This window comes from Lissotriton vulgaris, chromosome 1_1 (assembly GCF_964263255.1).
Source record: "Lissotriton vulgaris chromosome 1_1, aLisVul1.2, whole genome shotgun sequence".
NCBI lineage: Eukaryota > Metazoa > Chordata > Amphibia > Caudata > Salamandridae > Lissotriton > Lissotriton vulgaris.
The window spans coordinates 533,753,781-533,780,120 of record NC_141685.1 but is presented as its reverse complement, the minus strand read 5'-3'; the positions used below and the strand labels follow the sequence as shown (position 1 = coordinate 533,780,120).

The 26,340-nt window shown below is 47.1% G+C and overlaps 1 protein-coding gene across 1 annotated transcript in view; it reads right to left on the bottom strand.

The window, feature by feature from the left end:
- Nucleotides 1-26,340, bottom strand: part of STXBP3 (syntaxin binding protein 3) — a 189,742-nt gene that overhangs the window by 55,629 nt on the left and 107,773 nt on the right. The window lies entirely within an intron of this gene.

Here is a 26,340-nt window from a genome sequence, read left to right as displayed (position 1 = left end):
TAGCGGATAAAGTCAAAGATCAGGGTCTGACGATAGCTGATCTTGCCCCGGCGGTGGCGGAACACACGGACTCCATCCAATTGATCCAACATCAGGTAAAATCCCTGATGGAACGCGTGGAGGATGCAGCAGGGCGTAATCGACGCAATAACATCCGCGTTATTGGCCTGCCGGAACGAAGCGAGAGGTCCCGTGCGACGGAATTCATGGAACAGTGGTTCCGAGATATCGTCGCCTCTGAGGGTCTGTCACCGTTCTTCTGCGTGGAGAGAGCTCATAGGATCCCAACTGGCCAACCAAAACCGTGACAACTACCACGGCCACTTATTGTCAAGATCCTAAATTACCGGGACAGAGACACGCTACTAAGCCAGGCCAGAATAAAATCGGTCATACAATGGGAGAACAAACGAATATCACTGTATCCGGACTACACCACTCAGGTGCAGAAACAACGGTCCTCCTACTATGAAGTTAAAAAGAGACTCCAGAGGGCAAAACTACGCTACGCCTTATTGTTCCCTGTCCGCCTGAAGGTGATCCACGACAAAAAAACTCACTTTTTTGAAAGCCCCACCGACGTGGAGGAATGGATGGAAGTGATGGAGATTGAGGAGCATCTGGACTCGACGCAAGACTCTCAGGACAATGGGTCTAAAGAAAGCTCGACTCAGGAGAACAGGAACGGCGCCCAACGCAATCACCCGAAGCAGCGCAAACCTACTGCCCACCAACAGAAGCAGGGACAAGATAATGCAGTGGCAGCGGTGGGCTCCTTCATAGAAGACCGAGAGACAATTAACACGGACACTGAGGATAGCACTATACACTCGGACAACAGTATGGTGTTGTTCCCGACTGTGACACAGGAAGCGGCGGACACACTTATAGACAATGCCCAAGAATAACACCTTCTATGGACAAGACCTGAGGTTTAAGATCAACATGAAATCCTTTTCTGTATAAACTAGGGGGGCGGCAGACTGGGGGAGGGGAGAGATTATGCTTGCATGGTGTATATATGTGGTCCTTATTTTGCTGACGAACACTATGTGGCTTGGACTCGGGAGGGGAAGGGGACTTTTATGTACATGGCTTGTAGGGTGAGGTTCATACACCTCCTGTACTCCTAAGATACACGGCTGCAGCTTGTCGACTGTATTAGGAAGTGGCCACCCTTCTCCCCCCCCCCCCCCTCCTCTATCCCTCCCCCCCCCCCCCTCCACAAGACGTGGCTACCTATACTAAACAATTTCAAGAGAACTCTCCCGGTGGCGCCGTTGAGCCGACGGTTTGACCGAGAATGGCTCCTTGGACACGGCACCTGCTTGGCCGACCCCCCACTAGCGTATGCACCGTAATCTGTTTAATTGCGTTTCAAAGTTTATGGTTCGGCACAGCAGGGTTTAGAGGCTGCGCCTCCAAAGTTGGGGTTTGGGTTAGGGAGGGAACTGTCTCCTGGTTGACACAGAAGAATCACTTGCTAAGACATATGGGAACACTTCTTGCGACACCTACAGAGGGATATGGCTGACGAAAGAGGAAAGTATAGTCTGGTCACCTGGAATGTGCGAGGGCTGGGGGCGGTCCAGAAGAGACACAGAGTACATGCTTTCTTGCTTAGACAAAAGGCACACATAGTGTTCCTACAGGAGTCACACAACACACTCCGAGGCACTCCTGCTACGGAAGAAATGGAAGGGAACTATATTCTCCACAACATACTCTGCCTTCTCCAGGGGAGCCACGATATGGGTACGCCACGGCACTCCGTTTGTGGAACTAGAGAGACGAACCGACGAGCAGGGGCGCTACATATTGGTGAGGGGCACCCTTGACGGGGAGGTGGTAGTCCTGGGCAGCATCTATGCCCCGAATTTCGACCAAGATAGATTCCTTGTTGCAGTGGGCCGGGCATTGGCGGACTGGGTAGATGTCCCCTGGATATTGGGAGGTGACTGGAACATGATACTAGATGTGGCCCTAGACAGATCACACCCCCCCCTTCAGGCGACGGGGATACACAAATTGTCAGAATCGTTTGGGACTACATCCAACACACAAAGAATACTCATGCTACTCCCCGGTGCACAACCTGCATACCCGATTAGATAGGTTTGTATGCTCCAACTCCGTCACGGCTAAATGTGTCACATCGGACTACCTTGCTAAAACATTTTCAGACCATCGACCACTAACACTTGACCTACACTGGGGAAAGGTACCCTCACCAGTCCCTACCTGGAGACTTAACCCCACACTGCTTGAAGATGGCCCGTTTCGAACACACTAGCTGACACCTTGACTGATTACTTCACTACAAACTGGGACTCTACGTCCTCGAATCTGATTGTGTGGGATGCAATGAAAGCTGTAATACGGGGGGCTGCTATTGGCCGACTAGTGGGAGTCAGACAGGAAATCCATGGCAAATTATGCGAAGTGGAGATTCGCATGCGAGACCTTGAAACTGCGGTGGGGCAGGACCCCGACCGAAAAGCTGACCTGCAACTGTGTAATATTGAGCATGCTGAATTGCTGGAAACCCTAAGGGTAATGGACTATGGGATCTATCTGAAACACCAACAGGTGGAGGCGGACAGGTCCGGTGCTTTACTTGCTCGGCTAGTCCGAGATACCCCAGAGAGCCCTACAATAACGAGTATCCGGAATGCAGCAGGCGAACAGGTGCACACACAACTGGGAATTAACACTGTATTTAAAACTCACCTGGAGAAACTCTATGCTCCCCCCTCTGTAGATGCCAGGGACGAAATGACGGAATTCCTGGGAGAGCTAACACTCCCAGTTTTGGCCCCGGGAATCCAGGCGGCCCTAGCTGGACCTATAACGCAGCAAGAAATAAAGATAGCAATCCACACACTTAACCAAGGCAAGACCCCGGGTATGGATGGCCTGCCAGGGGAGTTTTATCAAACATATTCTGATATACTGCCACCCGTCCTGGAGAAAATATATAACACCGCTTACGAGGTTGGCCATCTACCTGCTACAACCATGCAGGCTTTGGTGATTTCTATCCCGAAACCCGGTAGGGATACCCTAGACTTAAGTAACTACAGGCCCCTCTCCATGCTCTCCACAGAGTATAAGATCCTCAGTAAGGCTATTGCCATGCGGATCCAACACCACCTCCCTGGCCTGATCCATACTGATCAATGTGGCTTCCTCCCAGAGAGGAGCACTTCCCAAAATTCGAGACGACTCCACGCCCTTATGACAACTACCCCTCATGACTTGCCACACGCTGGCTGTATAGCCCTGGACCTCCGCCAAGCGTTTGACTCCCTGGCATGGGACTTCCTGTTCGAAGTCCTGCATCGCTTTGGTTTCCCGGAGGCCCTCATAAAATGGATTCGCTTATTATATGCAGGTCCGACGGCCAGGGCGCGCACGGGAAGACACACCTCAGACAGTTATGACGTCCACAGGGGCACCTAACAGGGCTGCCCGCTGTCACCGCTACTGTTCGTACTGACGCTGGAGCCCCTGGCTATTGCGCTCCGAAATAGAGCTGCGGAGGAGGGCATACCAGTGGGAGGCACCAACCACTTGGTCTCTATATATGCCGACGATATCTTGGTGTTTCTACGGAACCTGTGTGGGGACCACTCACTCCTGGCGACTATATTCAGACGCTTTGAGACCATATCTGGCTTGGCTATAAATCCGGGAAAATCTCTAGGTTTCTTCTTCCGGGAAGGACAGCAGCCCCCCCCATATACAGTTCGGTACCTTTGAAATCCAGGTGGCACCGACCACGTTTAAATATCTCGGGATAAATGTGTACCGGGACCCGGAGGATCAAACTGACGGTAACATCCGTAAGGCAATTACTGGTCTACGAGGTAGTATAGGCTTTTGGACGTCCCTGCCCCTATCAGTAATGGGACGAGTAGCGGTCTCGAAGATGCCTGCTCCCCCGCATACTGTATTATTTTGTAAATCTGCCGGTGCTACTCCCACGACAAATTTTTACCACACTAAATACATTACTGATCAACCTTATATGGGGCTCGGGGAGAAGACGAATCAGCCTTAAAAAATTACAACTGAACACCAGACAGGGAGGCTTGGGCGTACCGGACCTGCGGAGTTACTACTATGCAAGCCAGCTCCAATGGTTGACACGATGGGTGGCGGGCAGAGATCTACATGAGATCGCTTATACAACTGACAAATTAGCACGAGGGGAACTACACTCCCTCCTCTTACCCAATGCTAGGATCCCCAGAGACTGCCACCCCTCCTGCATGTGGCTCTGACCTGCTGGAGGAAAGCACTGACATACACGGCTGAGGCCTCTCCATATGCAGACAATATCCCCCTCCTGGGACTCCCGACACCACAAGGGATCCTAACACAATGCAGACTACGCCCCTGGACGGAGGCCGGGGTGGACAGAGTGGGAGACATGTTCGGTGACGACACCATACTGGATCACGTCTCATTTGTGCAAACCACGGGAGCGCCATTGCGCTTATACCTATTACACGCCTCGGTGACACACTATGTGCGGCGAGCTTGGGCTCCGCAACGCACGAAACCAGACCAACATGAATTAGTGCACCTCCTACATTATATGGGTACGGGGGGACACCTGGTGAAATGGCTATATGTCGGTATTAGAGAACATGTGACGTCGCCAATCACCACACTTAGGGAGGCCTGGATTGCAGAAACTGGGGAACCCCTAACAGACGGGGAGTGGAAAATCATTCTTGGGCATCATAGGAGAGTACCTAGGAATGTTAAGTTTCAGTTCATACAGGCCATGATTTTCCTTAGAGCATACCTCACGCCCCAGAGACTCCAGAGGATGTTCCCTGCCACTACACACTGCTGCCCAAGATGTCAAGAAGATGAGGCACACATCCTTCACATGCTATGGACATGCCCGAAGTTACGCAATTACTGGGGGACGATCAAACACACATTACACTCCATAACAACAGTCCGGATCCCTGAGGGGGCATTACCCTGCCTGATAGGGAACAGGAAACGACCCAAAACATGTAAAGCACAACTGAAATTTACGGACCTGGCACTCTTGTTGGCACTCAGGGTACTCACTATGAGATGGAAATCGCCCAGGTCCCCGCAGGTAGAAATGTGGCGAGCTGATCTGCTGAAATGGGGCAAAGCCGAATCCGTGGGGCTGCGGGGGGAGGAGGACAAAGGCCTTCGCAAATACCCTATAGCACAAGAGTGGGACTTAATGATGATCGAAATGGAAGAGATGGACCTGACCAGTTCGAGAGACCCGGTGGGATGAACGCACACATATAGCAGGGGACGGCCAGGGTACACGAGCGCGATTACAACTCATGAGGGATAGACCAGGCCTATGAATTTTAACAAGTTCCAGATAGACTGAGGCACATTGACCCGACATGTAGAGTGTATAAGGGAGAACGACCAGGAGACGGGGGCGGGTGGACGGGGAGGGAGGGACAGTTGGGGTTTAGCAAAATATGTAAGTCATGATTATGATGTTTAAAGACTAAAAGTGGGAAACATCCGGAGAATTGTAAAACAAACGACTGATTTGGAAGGATATGCTACCAAAAGTTAATGGTAAAGAAAACGGAAAAGACTGATATGTGATATAATGAGAAAATGTAATGTATGACATCCTATAACAGTCACGAATAAAGAGTTTAAAAAAAAAAAAGGCTGTTTTCAGGCAAGCATTTGCAATGTTCCTTCTTTCCTCCACCAGGTGTGAAGCTCTTTGCTGATATTGCTCGGGGAGGTGCTTGAGCAGCTGTCCGACCTCGTCCCAGTGTTGGTACTGGTGCCTTTCAGTAGGGCATTTGAGTTCGCCAGGCGCCATTGTCCCGCTGCGTTCCTCTCTACCTTTCTCCCAGTTAGGTCCATCCTTCTGCTTTTTAGGTCGAGGACCGTCGCACTGCGTAGCAGTGGGCGGAGCCGAAGATTTTATGTTTCTTAGAGGGGGTTGGAACCCACCCCTCTTCTCCTTTGGCTGGCTTCCTAAACGGAGGCCAGCCATTGGAGGAGAGGGGCGTCACTCAGTTCAAGCCACGTCTTTTTCGGATTCGGGTGCGTGTTTTTTGCGTTCTTTCTATCTGTGAGGTCATCCGTCACTCAGCAAAAAACACGCCCCGATTCCGAAAATTTCGGACCTTTGCGGCAGCCATTTTTTGTTGTTGTTGTTGTTGTCAGGAACAGCCCCGCTGCCATTCCAGGTAAGTTTTTATTTTTTTCTTGTTTTTTATCTCCCTGTATGCTCCATATCCTCTTTTATTGGACATTATACCCCTGTATTCAGTGGTCATCTTTCATTGCCGAACGTAGGTACTTAAGTTAGTCCTCTTTCTATTTTCACTCTCGAAATGGGTCTTGTTTTTTTTTTTTACTTGTTCGCTCCAGTCATCCGCCGTGTCTACTAGAAGTAGCCTTTGAAAGCTATAAAGGGCGCTGTTAGGTGTGCTAATACGGTAATTTGGCCTACATCTAGTAATGGCGCAGTACTGCTTCAGAGTGGTGCCCGCGCTCTGGGGGGCGCTGTTCTGGCTTGCAGCCTTCGAGCTCGTGCACGGCCAGTTCCCCTGGGCCTGCATGACGGTGGAGTCGCTGGTGTCCAAGCAGTGCTGCCCACCGCTGGGGCCAGAGCCTTCCAACGTGTGCGGTTCTCTGCAGAGCAGCCAGATGCGCACCGGTGTGCGTGGACGAACGGCCGTGGAGCGGCCCCTACAACCTGTGAACGTGGACGACCGGGAGAGGTGGCCGGTCAAGTTCTTCAACCAGACCTGCCAGTGTACAGGTAAGAGGCGCGCACGCACTTTGCAGAGAGCCGACGAGTTCGACTCTGAGGTACGGCATGCCTTACTTAATTCTGCATTTGTACAGCGCTTTCAAGCTACCCAGGTCCATGGGAGGAACTCATCAGCTCAGCGTCAATGCTCTCTAGGTCTGATTGCGCCCTTATTAAATCAGGACTACAAGTGCCAGAATGCCCTCTAGTTCTGATCGCGCCCTTATTAAATCAGGACTACAAGTCCCAGAATGCCGTTAATTGGATTACATAGGCTAATCGCTGGACACTTGAGAGCCCTGTTATTTTGCACACTTCAATTGCAACGTGTGTGTATAGTTTACTGTAACTACGCGTGGAGCTCGAGCGCATGCCTACATGAGTAGCGCACTACCAAGTAAAACATTCACTCCCAGTCAAGAGATCCGGGTTAAATCCATTGTTCTTTTGCTCACCATGCCACCCCAGTTTAGACCCAGCCATATGCAAACCAGTCTTTACCCTGTGCCTCATGGGACCAGTCCAACCTGAGCTGCCAAGCCAGGTCCAGCATCCTGGGACATGTTTCGGGGCATCCACCGCTCATAAGCCAGGCTAGCTTGATTCCAGTGGTACAGTGAGCCGAAGACCCACGTCGGGCCATACACACCACTTTAAAAATCGTGACATTGGTTAGAAACTCTGCAGTAGTCCCATGGACAGTCGGGTAGTTGCCCGGAGGCCAGAAGCCATGTACCACCTCTATCCAGTCATGGCATTTTAGCCACCAACACGTTTAAGAGCAAGTAGCTTAGTTCTAAATATCAAAAGTATTTAAAAATCTCATCATGCAAAGTGCTCACGGTGAAGAACGCAGTGTTAGCTGAAGGTGCCACACATGACGTCGGGCCACCTGTTAGCTAGCCATTCGAAATGGGGTGTGTTTCATCATATTGATTTGCGAAACATTTATTACGTTTGCAATACTTGGAGTTAGTGTTTGTAATGTTTCGTTAACCGTCTGTGCACAAACTTAACAGAATCTCGATGCGTGACTGGGCTGTCACTTTCGACAGGAATGGCGTCTTCTAAACTCTCCTCTAGGGTGTTGTAGACCTCGGTGATTTACCCCCCACCCCCCGAAAACCAACTTTGAATATATTCACACCCTCATTTATACTTTATTTCTTTGCGCAAACCAGGCAGGGATTATGACGAACAAAATGTGGATAATATTAGCCTTTTTCCTTTTTATACCCTGCCCGTTGTTGCGCTAAACATAAATTATTCTTTTTTTTAAAACTTACAGTGGGGAGGATGTGCGGTAAAATACCGGATCTTGTAACCGAACGTTTCATCGTACATTATCCTCTTCCCAGTTATTTATGGAAGCTTGAATGTCTTGTGTGTTAGCCAGACAGTGCGCCGGCGGTTTATACAGGATACCTTAAATTTGCGCGTGCTAGTCGCTTTTGATGTTACTCTTAAAACCCCCAAAAGTGATTTTGCCTGTACCTGACATGGGTACAAAGTCAGCCTGCAACACAAAATCTCAAGTGTAATTGGCGAAGGCCCTTTTTCCTGTAACATTTTGTTGCCCCCTCCCTCTCCTGTGCCCAGTATGCCAACCGACTAGGTGGACATATGGCATGTCATTGATCTCATATTATAGATATGTCTGTTTCTTGTTTCCCCTTTATATCTAGTTTCATCATTTGTCCTAAGGTTACCTAATTGTTAGGGCAAAACGCCATCAATTCTAGATATAGAGACCTACGTCTCAACTGGGCGGACTTTGCTGTTCGGCATTGATCAATATTTACATGGGGCTTTCTGTGTGTGGGGTGGGCTTTCTGTGTGTGGGGTGGGCTCTCTGCGTGTGGGGTGGGCTCTCTGCGTGTGGGGTGGGCTCTCTGTGTGTGTGGGGGGGGGCTCTGTGTGTTTGTGGGGGGCTCTGTGTGTTTGTGGGGGGCTCGGTTTGTTTGTGTTTAATGGATTCACATTTAGCGCATTACTTCATCTATAAGGGCCCACTGCAGTAGAAGGCTTAATCTGTTTTATACACTTAGTTTTCTCACTTTTTATGATTTTATATCAAATAGAAGTCCATATATTGCTGTTTTTTTTTTTGTCAATTTCTCTGTGTTGGTGTGAGTTAAATATTTGTATTGTCAGTCAGTCTTGTGAGACCTGTCATATGGGATGAGCAGAGAAAAAATATAAAGACATCATGCCTTGTAAATTCTATCCTGCAGAACACTGAGAGGCTAAAATAGCAAATGATTTTCTTTTCCACCCTTCCTCTAAATGGGAAATAAATGTCCTTGCAACCCTGCCCATCTCTCAGTTGACTTCAACCTCATCCTTCTCACATCTGTGACTTTAAAATAAAAAACAGGCCTTCTATCACTAAGAAATCAGCAAACACTAAGTGGTTGACATACCTCACAGCACAGGCAGCTTCATTTGCGGTATAAATTATCACATCCCAAAGTACAGTGTGATGGTGAATAAAGATCTTATGCCTGAACCTCGCCTGGTCAACTTGTAAACTTCAGTTAATTCAGCTCCTAAATCCTGCTACTAAGCCACTACCAGTACAACCGAGCAGTCCATTCTGCTCAGCTGTCACCCCCCCGAACACTGGCAACTCACCCCAACTGTCCCACCTACAAATGGAAAAGAGCACCCTCACCCTTGTCCCAATCAACCAGAGCCAATTGTCCTAGTTACACTCGTGCGAATACTAAGCCACAAGGATCCTGGTTAGAATGCTCTAAGGGTTCTTTCCCATGTGGAGTATGCGAGGTGCGCCATTTAGGATAAAAAATTGGAAACTTTAAATATAACACCAAGAGAACGCACACTATCAAACAATATATAAATTGCCAGTCGTGTTATGCGGTCTATGTATTTTTTTGTGTACGTGAAAAGATCACTGTATTGTAGGAATGAACAGTGCCAACTTTAAATTCCATGCAATTGATCTTGCGCTACCGAATCGAAGGGGAGGAGACAGAGAACTGTTCCTCCACCAGTTGGAAGCAGAATGGATCTGTGAACTGAGATCTGTGAATCAAGGACTCAACTTAGACAATGAGCTCCACTACTTTCTGTAATGGGTGTGCAAACACGCATGGTCAAACGTTCATGAAATAATGAGTTTGACAAATTACCATAAATAATAGATGGAGTGTGAGTCTTTGTAACATTACGTTTGTGATAATGGCTCTGTTCAGAGTACATTGATATGGATATGTTCAATTTGAGGGGCTACATACATGTGAATATTTGGTGTTCTTGAGGCCCTACTATGCGCCTTACATGGCTTTAATTTTCTGTCATCTTTGTCAATGCTATTCCCTGGTGTAAAAAGATGACTTGGATGACTGGCCTTATATGCCAAAGATTCGGTTAGAACGATTACTAAAAAATAAAACAAGTATGGGTTGAGATATACGATCATATTGTACATCATCGAAGAACGTACAAGTTCTAACAATGGAAACAGGGACGGCTGAAGAAACATAGTTTTCATGCAATGGAATAACAGTAAAATTGTCGCTTGCTGGCTGCATGAGGTCTTGGGCATGCAGGATAAATGTTTTTGATGGAGTTAGAGGTCCAGTGTTTTGAAATCCGGAAGTAACAACATGCGTCTGTGTTTCAAAAGCAGTGGGATCGCATACAAGGTGTATTACGGAGCCACAATTTCTATGAAATCGGTCTCAAGTAGCCCTAAATGAACAGCAGCTTGATGATCTAGTTCCTCTCTCCTCCTACGCTCTGAAACCCAGAAGTATTGGTCTGCACCAGTTTGAGAAAGGAAGTGCATTAGGTAGTTGCGATTTGTATGCAATTCTTATGGACCCCACCTCATGCAGTTGTATATGAACACTAGTTGATGGTCTAGTTTTTTTCCCATCCCCTCATGTCACCTGGGTATTTAAGGTGGCACCAATAACCTGGACGTCTTGAACGGAATAAGTAGAACGCCGAACACGCAGTTGCCGTGTGGTCAAACTTGGGTGAGTGACTAGAGGGATCTAGGATTGTGCGCAGATGAGGAGACAGCAGGAGTGTCTTGGCAGTATAATTTGTTGAAGACAATTGTGCCTCCAATATCTTTTTAGATATGCATATCTGTTAATATACGGTCTAGTGCTATGTAGTATTCGTAATGGATGGAGGATGCAGAGATATTTATAATGCTCATGTGCACACGTAACTCAAGATAGACCCTACCCGACTCTAAGTTTAAATGCAATTTGATACATTCTATGGCGAATATGTGCATACCATTTTAATGTCGCCGCTATATGCCACTAATCTATAATGAAGGGATGATAATAATACTGTATAATCAGCACACATATATGGGTTATTTTTGCATCAGTGAGTACCATGTACTTTACGAATGTAGGGCACTAATTCACTAATATTTTGTGTTTCTGCACAGTCCTAGGTTCAAAAAGGACCCGAGAATAATGAATTCCATCATATAACGGCCATATAAATTATGTGGTACGTCTCTGAAAAACGTGTTTGAGGTATGTTTTTTTCCTATGCACTTCGAGGTGACCGTCAGACTCTCACGCTGTATGATACATGACTGACAGTCGGATGTACAATAACGCATTCTTTAATTCAGGACCCTTGTCTGTATTGTTACAACTGGAGTCTGATTCACTTCCAGATACACACCGACCCCAAGACCACCCTCAGAGGCACTCTCATCTACAGACCACCAGGACCACGCACACAATTCAGTGAAGCCATCACAGACTTTGTCAGCCAACACGCCCTTACCTCCTTGGACTACATCCTCCTAGGGGACCTCAACTTCCACCTGGAGAACAACAATGACAGCAACACCGCCGCCCTGCTGGACAACCTCACCAACCTCGGACTCAAGCAACTGGTGAACACCCCCACCCACTACGCCGGCTACACGCTAGAACCCATCTTCTCATCCAGCAAGCACATCGCCTTCAGCCACTCCACTGGACTACACTGGACTGATCACAGCTGCGTCCACTTCAACTTCAGGAGAACCACGACCCACCACCACCCGCAACAGGCTCCCCGCAGAAGCTGGAGCAAGATCACCGCCGACCAACTCACCACTTCAGCCAGAACCCTCCCACCAACACGAGGGACCCAAACGAAGCAGCCCGCAACCTCACTCAGGGGCTCACCAACTGCGCCGACTACCTCGCTCCACTGAGGAACCCTCCGAGCAGACGCAGCAGCAAAAAAGCCTGAAGGTTCACCAACGACCTCAAAGAGTCCAAGAAAACCTGCCGCACCCTCGAAAACGCCTGGCGCCACGACCAGACAACAGAAAACATGACAGCCCTCAAGAACGCCACCCGCAAACACCACCAGCTGATCGGCACCACCAAAAGGACAACATTCAAATGACGCCTGGACAACAACACCCACAGAATCAAGGAACTCTTCAGCATCGTTAAAGAGCTCTCCAACCCCAGCGCCTGCAACAACGACATCACACCCCTGCAAGACATCTGCGACTCACTCGCCTCGTTCTTCCACCGCAAGATTGCTGACATACACAACAGCTTCGGCGCACAGACCACGCACCCGAACACCGAACCAGCGCCCCCCACAAGCACCCTGGGCACCTGGACCCCAGTCAGCACCGAAGACATCACCCGCATGATGAACACCATCCACTCCGGCTCCCCAACCGACCCCTGCCCACACCACATCTTCAACAAAGCTGACTCCATCATCGCACTCCAACTACAGGACATCATCAACAACTCCTTCGAATCAGCCACCTTCCCGGAGAGCTGGAAACATGCCGAGCTCAGCGCACTCCTGAAGAAACCCACCGCAGACCCCACGGACCTCAAGAACTTCCGCCCCATCTCGCTCTTCCCTTTTCCTGCCAAAGTCATCGAGAAGACCGTCAACAAACATCTGTCCACCTTCCTCGAGACTAACTGATCCCCCGACCCCTCGCAGTCCGGCTTCCGAGCAAACAACAACACCGAGACCGCCCTCATCGCTGCCAAAGACAACATCAGGTCCCTGCTCGACAACGGGGAAACAGCTGCCCTCCTCCTCCTGGACCTCTCAGCAGCATTAGACAACGTATGCCACCACACACTTATACAGCGCCTCAAGAACACTGGAATCCAAGGGAAGGCCCTGGAGTGGATCATCTCGTTCCTCGCCAGAAGAACCCAGAGAGTCTGCCTATCCCCCCCTACTGATCCGCGGCCACCTAAGTCATCTGTGGTGTGCCGCAAAGATCCTCGCTCAGCCCCACCCTCTTCAACGTCTACATGAGCCCCCTTGCAGCCATCGCACGCCAACACAACCTAAACATCATCTCATACGCCGACGACACCCAGCTAATCCTCTCCCTCTCCAACGACCCCGCAACCGCCAGAACCAGCCTCCTCGAAGGAATGAAAGACGTCGCGGAATGGATGAAGCTCCGCCATTTGAAACTGAACGCGGACAAGACGGAAGTCCTCATCCTGGGACAATTTCCCTTTGCCTGGGACGACTCCTGGTGGCCCTCGGCCCTGGACACCGCCCCCAAGCCAACTGACCACGCACGCAACCTGGGTTTCATCCTGGACTCCTCCCTCACGATGACCAAGCAAGTCAACGCCGTCTCGTCATCCTGTTTCAACACCCTGCGCATGCTCAGAAAGCTCTTCAGGTGGATCCCCACCGAAACCAGGAAGACTTGCACCCAAGCCCTCTAGCCAAACTCCAGAAAAGACTCCAGCGCATACAGAACGCTTCTGCATGACTCATCCTGGACATCCCCGTCACAGTCACATTTCTGCCCATCTGAGAGACCTGCACTGGCTACCCGTCAGCAAGAGGATCATATTCAGCCTCCTCACCCACGCACACAAGGCTCTCCACGACATGGACCCCAAATACCTTAACAGCCGCCTCACATTCTACACACCCACCCGCCAGCTCCGATCCGCCAGCCTCGCCCTCGTCACCGTACCACAAATTCGCAGAACCACCGCCGGAGGAAGATCCTTCTCCTACCTGGTGGCCAAGACTTGGAACTCCCTCCCCACTCACCTACGGCTGACTGAGGACTATCTCTCCTTCAGGAAACAACTCAAGTCTGGCTGTTCGAGCAGTAGCGTTTCCCCCTCCTTGAGACCCTAGCGGGTGAGTAGCGCGCTATACAAATCTGCTGATTGATTGATTGATTGATTGTTTGTCTGATCAGGTTGTTTTGTTTCTTCGTCTCTCATGCTTAGCAAATTGTAATCACGACGGAGTGACATATTTGTCTAATGAGAAGTCATTCGGTAATAATGTATAGAATCTGGTAGACTTCGCGTACACATTCCAGTTACATTTTCTTTGTAAATCTTTGCCCTCTGTACAATAGAGATGTGCGTGATCTGGAAACATTTTGGAATGCCTTTTGGAAATTGAGAGTAAACAAATGAAAAGAACATTTTGGGTAAGGTGTATGACAATTTTTAAAGATGCTCAAAAGAGCAATTAGTCACAGGTTTGATAGTGGCAAATGAAATACTTTTGGAGTTTTTGAGATCCCTTTGTCTCTTCCCACCTCCTGCTGTCTTCCCTCATCAAAATAGGCGTTTCTGTTCTCCTGTCATTCTCACAAGATGTAACTTCACAAGTAACAGTTTAGGAATTTTCTCTAAGTCAGTTTTTACAAACAATAACAGGCAATGATTCCCGAGATAGAAAGTCACATTGTACTTTTTTATTATGTTGCCAATAGATGAATTTCTCTTAGGAGATAAGTGAAACAAGCATTTACAATGCAACGGTTTTGCCTTTGACAAAGTTAGAGCTATTGGCACTTTAAATGACAAATTGTTTATTTATGTGTTAGTTTTGAAAACAGATAAATAAATGGCATGGTCATTTACAATGTCAATAGCTTAATCTTTTGCAAATGCGAGACCTATTGCATTTGCACCCACACACACACAGCCACACGCACACAGAGCCACACACAGAGCCCACCCCCACACACACACACACAGCCCTACACATACACACAGCCACACACACAGCATCACACACACACAGAATCACACACACACACACACACACACACACACACACACACACCCACACACACACACACACAGCAACACACACAGCATCACACACACACACACAGCATCACACACACACACACAGCATCACACACACACACAGCATCACACACACACACAGCATCACACACACACAGCATCACACACACACAGCATCACACACACACAGCATCACACACACACAGCATCACAGGGGAGCAAAGAATTATGTGACAGTGGAGCAACGAATTATGTGACAGGGGATCACATACAACAACGTGAACCAGGTTAAGGAAGATGTCAGGAGCTAAGGCACATAACCCCAAGTAGCCCTTCGGCTCTCAAAAACAGTATTCAGAGGCTCGGCACCTCTTCTCACAGATTAAGCACTATCTGCACTCACTGTATCAGCTTCCTGGGTTTAGGGCATGACTCAAAGGCAACGGTGAGTTGTCAAACTCATGAAGGAGAGTCACAGGGGACAAATTCTGTAAGAGGGACAGATAAAAACAAACATGTGCCTCGAATCAGAACCGCACATTCGTCAAAGCCAGGATGGCAAACCCAGGTTCCCTAAAGGGGTAATCATTATTTCATTTTCCCCGGGTATCCCTCAAGTCCTGAGCGCTACTAACCAAACAGTTCACCCAAACTCGCTGGTAATAGCTGGTTTCACCGTTCCACAATCACTAGTTATCAACTGGGAACTCTCAGAACTCAGCCCGCTGAGATCCGTGTACTTGTGTCGCAATCAGGAATCAAAATCTAAAACAAGCTTCAACTAATACAGAGACAGACTCGCATGCATACCACAGTCCACAACAGAGTCAGTTACACTCAGACAGAAAGACAACCTCACAAACACCTGGAAGCATGGTTTGTGCACACACCATAAGGAACAATGCAGCCCAACATGCTCGCAAGAATATATGAAGAAATTAAATGACACATGTAGCCAGACAAGAAGCGACAAACCGACAAACAAGATCAGTAGACCCGAGTACACCACAACTCGTTCACACGATAGACACAAAATTGCCGCACACAATATATACATAAATTCTTGCGCACATTATAAGATAGGCAAAATAAGTATCCTGGTAAACGGACAACAGGCCAACCCGCACCTCGCCAAGCACAACCTTGGGCTCAGGGAAATACTTCATGTCAGGTACCGACAGAAAACGGCACAGAGACACGCAATCGGACAGGCACACAAAAACACGAAGAGGCAGACACACACTGGGAAAGGCACAAAGTCAAGCAAAGACAGGCACAGAGAAACGCCAACAAACGGACACAGAAATATAAAATCAAGCAGGCAAAATCCACAAACTGGCACATAGAGACACATTCCGACAGTCATACAAATAAAAGGACAGGCACATAGAGACACTGCAACAGAATACACATACAGCAGCAAATACACAAAGATGGACAAAGACTTGAGCACAGCGGCAAGAACACACTTGGGCCATTGAAAGTCCCAGTGCAGAAACTCAAATGGACCCAACGGATATCCCTGGTGAAAAGAAAATAAACACATTTATGCAAGCACACAACGTTACAAGCCTACGCATACACACAACAAACGCATACAAAAAGGTGAGCCCCGCCAGGAAAACTATACATGCTGAGACAAGTACTGAGTTATGTTACGCTAGTTGACTCCATGGGGGTGGTGATACGTGGTCAGACGTGAAGTGTCAAGCACAACAGCCCACGCTGCACAAATGTGGGGGGTCTGTGGTGCGTACTACTGCAGACTGAAGCCTGCACCAGAATGAGCTCTCTGCAGCCGGTGCTGGGTGCGGCTGGTCGATGTGAGCCCACACTGCAGCAGCAGCACACAGGCCAGCTGCCACCGAGCCCAAGCTGCGTGCCGTGGAGCAGGCTGTGCCTGCACCGCAGCAGGACAGGCCATCTGCCAGCATGCTGCTGCTAGTACCTGCTGCGTGTGGTGGAGCTCAGCCCATACTGCAGCAGCGTGGGGCAAGCTGCCGTCATTCGCTCGCTGTTCAGTGCCACTGGTCACATTCGGCTCGCCCTAGCTTCTGCAGAGCCCGTTGGATTGGAAGCTAAAACGAGCACGGGGAGGTTTTAAAGGGAGCGACTGAAAGCTAGGGTTCACGATTACCCTAGCCAACAAGGCACGGACAGCGAGAGGAGGGGCCGGCGGGAACGGGGGAGTGGGCTGTTTAACAGAACCACGAACAAAGTTAACAAGGCACGGACAGCGAGAGGGGGGCCGGCGGGATCGGCGGAGGGGGGCGGGTTAACGGAAACACGAACAAAGTTAAAAACAAATTAAACAGCGGGAGGGGGGGCGGGAACGGGTACACACTTACCTGCTCGGCAACATAAATCGCGCAGCCCACTCCTGCAAAAGGCAGGACTAGAGTAAACAAAACACGGCCTGAGAAAAAAAAAAAAACTCTGCCCACTGATGGCGGGTGCCGGATCAATGCCGGACCAGATTCGGGGGCGTTCCCGAGGGCTTTTGGCTGACGTAGCGTAACGTCGCCAAAAGCGAAAAATTCTCGGGAACGCCCCCGAATCTGGTCCGAGATTGACGGACAGAGCCCTCTTCCAATGGCTAGCCTCCATTTATGGAGCTAGCCAATGGGAGGAGGGGGCGGATACCCAACCCCACAGAGAAAAACATAAGGTTTTCCTAGCGCATGCGTACTTCGTACGCATTTGCTAGGCAAAACCTAAAAATAGCTTCCTATTAATCACAGGCGAAACCTAATGCATTTGCCAATGCTTGTTGTATACTTTGATGTGTCGCCTTAAGTGTGACCGGTAAGCCTAGACGTGGGGCTTGTGCACACTGTATCCCTGGAACAAATCTATACCCGGCGGATGAGCCCTTATCCAGGGCGAAACCAGCCTTTGGTTGCTTGTGTTCCGGTTCAGAGATGACATGGTTTGGCATTCTGGCCAGACTGCTCCCATTGGAACAGGGTCATGACTTCCCTGCATACAGATGAGTCTAAATTAAGGTGGCATGGTGTGAAAAAAGAAAAACGATGGACTGGCATGCTGCACTGAATAAATACTGGTGGCTGAGATTAATTTAATGCATTCCATTAATCACTTTTTTGTATCCCTTAATTTTTTGCCAGTGCCTGGTCCTGGCCCACTTATCGCAATGTGTCCGACACACGTGGCAGACACTCCCTCGACTGGCCCCCAACATGTTTTTGGGAAACTCTCAGGGAAAGAGTACTGCCAACAACTGACTTGTTGTTGGAAGACATTTCATTTCACTATTACTGTGTCTCAGTTCATCAAGGAGAAGATTCACAGACAATGTTATGAAAGCAGACATATCAAGAAACCAAAACGAGCATTTGCAATGCAATAGGTCTCGGATTTATGAGAGTTTGAGCTATTGACATTGCATACGACAATGCCTTTTATTTTTGTTTTCGTTTTTAAAACATAAAAGGCATTGTGATTTACAATGCCAATAGCTTAAACTTGTGTAAATTCAAGACCTATTGCATTGCAAATGCTTGGTTAGGACTTGTGCCCTGGACAGGGGGTCAGGGGAGTGATAGACCGGCATGACTAAAGCAGAAGGGCGTGGTAACAAAAGGGCAGGGGTGGAGACAGACGCATGGGTAAAGACTAAGGCCCGGAGAGAAACAGAATAGGAGGGGAACAGACCAAAGTGCAGGGGTGAAAGAGAAGCATGGGTAAAGATACAAATGTCAAGAAGAAACAGAAAGGCAGAGGTAGAGACGGAGGCAGAGGTAGAGACGGAAGCACAGGAAAGACAGGAAGGCAGGGCAGAAACAGCAGGTCACGGGGAGAAACAGAAGGGCAGGAGTACAGACCAAACACGGGTAAAGACAGAAAGACAGGACGGCAGGGGGAGAAACAGAAGGGCAAGGGGAAAAGCAGAAGGGCAAGGGGAAAAGCAGAAGGGCAAGTGGAGTGAAGGAAGGGAAAGGTAGAAACAGGAGCCGTATTAAAGACAGAAAGGCTGGGAAGAAACAGACGGGCAAGGAAAGTGACCGATGGGCATGGAGGAGACAGAAGGGTATGGGGAGAGAAGGGTATAGGAAAAACAGAATGTTTGGGGAAGAGACAGGCGAGTGGAGAATCATATGGTTGATGAAGAAACAGAAGGGAAGGAGGCAGTACAGAAGAAGGGAAGTAAGAAAAGGTTAGGGTATTCCTAGTTTCCATCCCATTCATAGGGGCTGCACGCAATTTTACTGTTCATGGGCGGGGTGGACTCAGGGCGTGCACAAGATCACACATGGTGGCGGTACGGCGCTCATAGAGCTGTGAACAAGGGATGTGCAGCATTTTACTGCTTATGGACGAGCCTGCTTGGTGCATGCACCGGAGCACACATGCTAACGTGTAGATCGCTCACAGAACGGATGACTGCTCCCGTTCACACGGGTTGCATGTTATTTTACTGATTATGGACGAGATGGGCTCAGTGCGTGCACCAGAGCACACATGGCGGTGTGTGAAGTGCTCACGTCGCGGTGGACGATTGCTCCCGGTCACGCGATCTGCACGTGTATTTTATTTTTTGTGGCGAAGTGTCCTGTGCTCAGAGGGAGAGGCAGGAGAGACCCCAAGGAGCACAGCACGTCTCTGGCCTCTATACACGATGTGCGCCGCGCTGCCATTAAAGTGGATTATGAAAGCCCTTGCACCTCCCGCACGGGAAGGGTTCAGTAATAGTTTCTCGCCAGTGGAGCCTGGCGCTGTGCACAGATGGAAGAGCGTATGGGGGAGAGGTTAGGGGGCAGGAGTCTGGAGAGGAGCTATTGCCCCATTTCTCTGCAGCGGCCCTGAGACCTCCAGTCTGTCCCGTTTCTTCCCCATCCCCGTCGGCGTGGCTCTGCGCAGGAGTGGCTCTGTCATGTTCTCTCCCACAGATGCACGGTCCTTGGTAAAGTTAGCGAGAAATGGAACACAGGCTGCTCGCTGGTTAAACTTGGTTTTCAGATGGATCTGACTTTTCTTAGTTTTAGCAGATAAAGTGTGGTCCATAAATCGCGCAGCCCACTCCAGCAAAAGGCAGGACAAGAGTAAACAAAACACGGCTTGAGAAAAAAAAAAAATAAACCCCGCCCACCGAAGGCAGGTGCCGGCTCAATGCCGGACCAGATTCGGGGGCGTTCCCGAGGGCTTTTGGCTGACGTAGCGTGACGTAGCCAAAAGGGAAAAAATCTCGGGAACGCCCCCGAATCTGGTCGGAGATTGACGGACAGAGCCCTCTCCCAATGGCTAGCCTCCATTTATGGAGCTAGCCAATGGGAGGAGGGGGCGGATACCCGACCCCACAGAGAAAATCATAAGGTTTTCCTAGCACATGCGTACTTCGTACTTCGTACGCATTTGCTAGGCAAAACCTAAAAATGATAAAACAAACTTTGTAAGAAATTATGATTTGAAAAGCTGTTGTAACTATGCAAATTGATTTTGTGTGTGTTAAGATTAACTCTATGAGCACGATTGGTGCTTTTATGATTGTATGTGTTGAATTGTATTGTTTTATGTAGTGTCTGAATATAAAGTCACAATGTTGTATTGGGAAGTAATGTTAGTCATATTTGTATATGTCTGCAGCCCTGAATAAGCCCTTAACTGGGTGAAATGCGTTGGCTGCATAGATGTGTTTCCTTACAGTCAAGAAGACCTTGAATAAAAGAATTACATCAATCAAGAAAGAGACCTCTCAATTCATCTTTTTTTGTGATTAGTGAAGCAATGTGCTTTTATTCATGCAGCTTGCAGCTGCCTCTCAACCTTTGTTTGTACAAATAGAATTACGAAGGGCTTAATTTGGTGGCTAGCCATTTGTGAAGGGCAATTGTTTACGGTCCTAAACAAAATTGATAACACGTGGTGGTGCGGCAAACAGGTCCCCTTGATGCCTGTACATGTTTGGCAAGGTGTTTCAACACTGCACTGGCCCAGACTACTATGTCAAGGAAATGTTTTGAGGACTAAGCATATTCTGCATTTGTCGATTACTCTAAGGCCTTTGACACACTAAATAGATACGTCCCTTGGACATAACTAAATAGGATGAGTCTGAATCACAATAAAACAAAACAATATTTAAGGTATATACAAATAACTGGGGAAGAATTATGGTAAGGAAGGATAAACTGGATTGGGCAGTCAATCATAAGAGAGGCGTCAGAGGTGTGCATACTTGAACCTCTATAGTTCAGTCTGCATTAAGTGGATGCACACATAGAATTTAAAACACAAAGTAATATATATCCACCACAGTTCGAAAACAGTTAATATTTGTAGCATATCCTATGCTAAGGACCTGGTTTTATTTTACAAAACTCTGATCCGTTTGCAACTTTCCCGCAATGTAATGTAGTGAAGTAGTGTGGCTCACTGGTTAGAGGCGGCAGACCCGAGAGCAGAGGACGGCCCGGGACCAGGGTTCGATTCCCGACGCGGCAGGTTTCTGGACCAGGGTCAGCGGACGCGATAATTCTCTCGCCTCGGTGCCCACTCTGATCAGCGATCACACTCGGCAACTCTGGGCACTAGCTTGCCTCATCTTCACTAACGGCCCCACCAGACCGCCGGGGATGCCTGGTCTCACCCTGGAGATACCCACTAAGGGACCATCTCTCAGGGAAGCCAGGAAGGGTTTCGCAGCGGTCGAAGCGCGGAGGTACCCCTTCGGGAGTGATTCCTGCGCTATATAAGCACACAATTAATTAATTAATTAATCTTAGCACACGCTACGGAAAAACTCAGTTATGTGTCTTTTATCGGGAATCTTGATTTGATGGTTAATTTTTCCAAGTCATACATGATGGTAGTAGGCTCTAAATCAACTAGGAGGAGGACCTTTAAGATGGTTAATTTTCCTCTGGGCATAGCCCCTTCGGTGCTCATGACGAGCTCAGCTCGTCATGAGGCACAGTTCTCGTGTGCTCATGACGAGCTGAGCTCGTCATGACCACACCCGTTTCTATTGTGGTCCAGCACAGGGGAAGAATATCTCGAGCAGCCAAGGTGTTAATGAAGGCTTTTTCTTACCTGGGGATACTATTTGATGTTGATAATAGTTGGAAAACTCTGGTGAAGGAAAAAAGATAAACGTTTCTTAAAACCATGGGGGTGTTTTTTAGTTTTGCAAAGAGAGTTGTTTCTAGGGTGCCGAGCGATCTGTTAAAAATGTGTCAGGCTACGTGTATTTCTCAGCTATGATACAGCAGTGAGGAATGGGGGTATGCCAAGTTTAATCGGATTTAATTGGTCGAAAATTGTTTTATTCTTAGAAAGGTAAAGGTTCTACATTTTATCCGAGCTTTTTCTGTGAAGGCGGAGCTTGGGCTTGCACAAGTGTCGGATCTGGTATCCCTTAGTCAGCTCCTGTGTTTGATTAAGATATGAAGTATGGCGGACCTGGAGTTAAACCAGTTGATCCTAGCAGACTTCCTGGCTCTTAATCTGACAGACAGAATACCATGGACAGTCCATGTCAAAGCGGCTTGTACCTACATAGGTAGGTCAGATATTTTTGATGACCTCACCTCTCTCGGTGCGTGAGCTGGGGTGTGTCAAAAGGTTGTTCTTAGAACACTCACGAGGAGAGAGAGTGTTTAGAGCTTCAGAAAACATCAGTTCAGGGTCATAAGCTGCTAAAACCTGTAAAGGTGTTGCAGCCGTGTCTTGCCAAGGTTCACTCACACTACAAAAGGTTGAATTGGCCAGAATTAGGTTCAACCAACTGCAGCATCTTTTGGGATCTCGTTGTGGGTGGTTACGGCCTGGGGCAAGGAAACCCTACGGCCGCTACACTACGCCTCTGAAGGATATGTTGCATTTTATAATGTTTTGCTCTTATTATAGCTGGTCGACAAAGCAATTTTTAATCCCCCTGTTGAAATCTCTGAATTTTAATCAAGTTAGGCCAGCTTTGATGCATCTTCAGATGCTTCCCACTGATCATGCTATTTTTACTGTTTTATCTTTTTTAAGAACAGCCTTGGGGTCCAGAAGAACAAGACTTGATTTATTCCACCCATCACTCATTTCTGCATGTGCAATTTTATCTTTGTATTTAACCGTTATGAACTGGAAAGTGGAGTCCGTTTTGTTTTGTATTCTTTAATGGTGATTTCCTTAACTGAATAAAGGTTTTAAAGAAAGAAAGGATAGGATTATTGAGTAGAATACAATTAATACATATTAGCGTGTTTGCAATTTGTTTGGTAATATGTTTAAATTAAGATCAGGCATCTTAAGATAAGGCTGTGATGATATGAGCTAGTAGATGCGTTTAATTTATGGGAGAATAAACTCATCAAGCTCATGCATGTCAGGAGGCGGAGTCATATGATTCAGTTTTGATATTAAAAAGAAGATATTGAAATGCAATTATGATTTATAAGTTGACTCACAAATGTTAAGAGTTGTAATTCTGTAATATCAAATATGCTTTAGTGTTTTCATTAGGTTGTCAATTATACTAGCTATATTAGCCCCATATTGATATATATATATATATATATATATATATATATATATATATATATCTTACTTCGCCACTCACACTCCTTTAGAACAGGAACAGATGAATGTGAACCCGGATCTGGTGCAATAAACATTGTTATTTAGTGCCCTGCACCACCGCCATAATGCGTTTCGGCCTTCAGGAGGCCTTGATCACATGACTCGAATGTGGAGTGCCTTCACATTTTTTAAGTGAAAGTGCTCAAAGCCGTGACCTAAAAATGAGGTTGTCATAGACATTGAAGAATAGTTCTCATAGTCTTAACTGTATTTCACATCGATACTCAAGTGCTTATTATAACTATATTTGTTATTTTCAGCAACAACAGTATAAATATTTATAAATATGTATATATATAAATATTTAAAATAGGCAATGCGTGATTGAAATTCAAAATGCAGACGAGAGTTATGAAAATGATGCTGAGTAAAATCTATATATATAAAAACGAAAGTATGTCTGTTTGTCCTTTATGCATTACTACACCATTCATCCGATCGCCATGAAACTTTGGGAAGTTGTTGAGTACACTCCCGCAAAGGTTTCTGGCAAAAAAAAAAAAATGAAACATTTGTTAAATATCGGCCCAAATCTTTCGTTTACAGTTTAGGGTGAGACTCGCTTTTGCAATGACCATCAACAAAGCACATGGACAATCGCTGCAAGTGTGTGGACTAGATTTGGAGAATCTGTGCTTCTCACATGGACAACTGTATGTGGCCAGCTCACGTGTCGGAAAACCTTCGGATTTATTCGTGTAAGCACCAGACAGGAAAACAAAAAATACCGTGTATCCACAAGCACTCGAATAAACAGAATTAAAACACTTTAAAATGTTTTACATATTAAAATGAATAAGTTTCAATAAAAATGACACAATGTAAATTGAATGGTATCATAACAAGTTTCCTTAAATGTCCTTTCTTCTGAGATCACAGCAACGCGCGACGGGTAAGCTAGTACACATTAAAAATGTATCTAGTGCAAACATTTCATACGTAAAAACACCCCAGTCTTATATCATTTAGTAAAACTCTAATTAACCTTTTTTTAGATATTTCTTTTTATGTATGACTTTGTATAAATAGGAAAATGAATTGCTGTACCTTGTGTAGTGTAAAATGTTTTATTAAATTAACTTTAAGGATTTTATGTACCTGTGCTGTGATGTACTTTTTGAATCCTTGAGATTGTAATAAAGTCAAATGATGAAGTAAAACTCTCATGCCCATGTCAACCCCCATACTATTTTCTAATAGGAGGTGGTAGCTAATACAATTGTGTACAGCAGTTAGACAATTCAACCCCAGTGGGCCTAGACTGTTTTCCATGACTGCACATGAGTAGAAAAAGTGCTAGTGCTAACAAAAAATTGTGCCACCTACAGAACCACCAACTGGTTCATAAAGTGCAATATATACCCATATTGTAACATATATTGATATTGATATCTATAGAGTTGAAGATCCAGTGACAGGTGAAGGGTGTGAGGTGCACACTGATTTGCTTTCTCCCGCACAAGGATAAAGACTGGCCAAGGAAGTCAATGGGGAATAACCATGGGCGATGGCAATCAACATCTACTGAGACATCGGGGAAAGAGGAGTAACATTGGACATTGGAGTCTATATTCAAATTAAATGACATTTTTGGTGCTGATGCAATAACAGCGATAGATAGTGACCATGCAAAATCAAGTACAAATATTTCCAGGACTTCCATTGGCCACAATTCCACCAATAAGAACGGGTGTTGAATGTTTTAAAGACAGCAATCACAGTATGGCATGTAAAATGACTAAAGCACGGAAGTAGGCAAAAACACTGAAACACGTCTGTGAATAATAAAATCATTACACTCTGCGGTGCTCCAAACAAAAAACGAATTGTTGTTAGGCAGTTCCTACCGCGCTACCCACGGAGGCACCCGCTGTGAGTTCGGCAGTCATTGGCGAGTGTCTGAAAAGTTTCAGCACTCTGGCCATCATCTCCTTGGGTTTGCTTTGTTCGCCCGAAGTTGGCAGGGTATGCCCAGACTTGGGTCCCTTGTGCACTTTGCCACTGGATTCAAGCTAGCCTGGCTGATGAGGGGACTTACCCCGAAACTGGTCCCAGGATGCTTGTTTACGGTCCAAGGAAGACCTGGCTTGGCAGTTCGAGCTGGACTGTTCCCATAAGGCACAGGGTCAAGGCTGGTTTGCATATAGCTGGATCTGAACTAGGGTGGCGTAGTGAGCTAAAGAACGATGATGGATTCAACTCAGATCTATGACTGGGGGTGAGTGTCTGAAAGGTTTCAGTGCTCCGTCTATAACTCATTGTATTTGCAATGCACATTTAGCCCAACTCTTCAAGTAAAAGTAGCCTTGTGCTTAAGTTGGAACAACAAAGCAGGAACTGCAGATGTAGTAGAGTATGCTTTTTTACCATAGCTTATTGTATCAATGTCTTTGCACATCCTTCGCAAGAGAAGAGTCTGGTACCAGCGTGTTAGTTTCTATCTGAAGTTTTTTGGATCACATGTCCTTTCCTCTACTTCCTGCACTGAGAAAAATTGTATAAATGTGATGCTAAAAATACAACATTTTGCATTACATGCTTCAAATGATGTAGCAGAATGCTGGTCTGTTGAAATTCAAATTTGCACTTATAATATTTTTGATTCCGACTGACTATTTTTGTACTAAATGTGTTAGACTTTATTGAGCTTTCTAGGGTATCTGTTTCCTTCCACACTGGAACAGAAATAAAGCTGGAGTTGTGCAGTTGGATACATTCCAGCGGGAGTGGTGTGGAGAGAAACATTGGATTCCCAGGGTAGGGGAACAACATGGTGAAATGTTTCAAGCACTATCTAAAGTTCTGGTAAATTACTCACTCTCAACTTCAACGGCCAAACCTGTGCTTTGAACATGGTGGCTGGATATTTCCAAGAGCCTGGTAGCC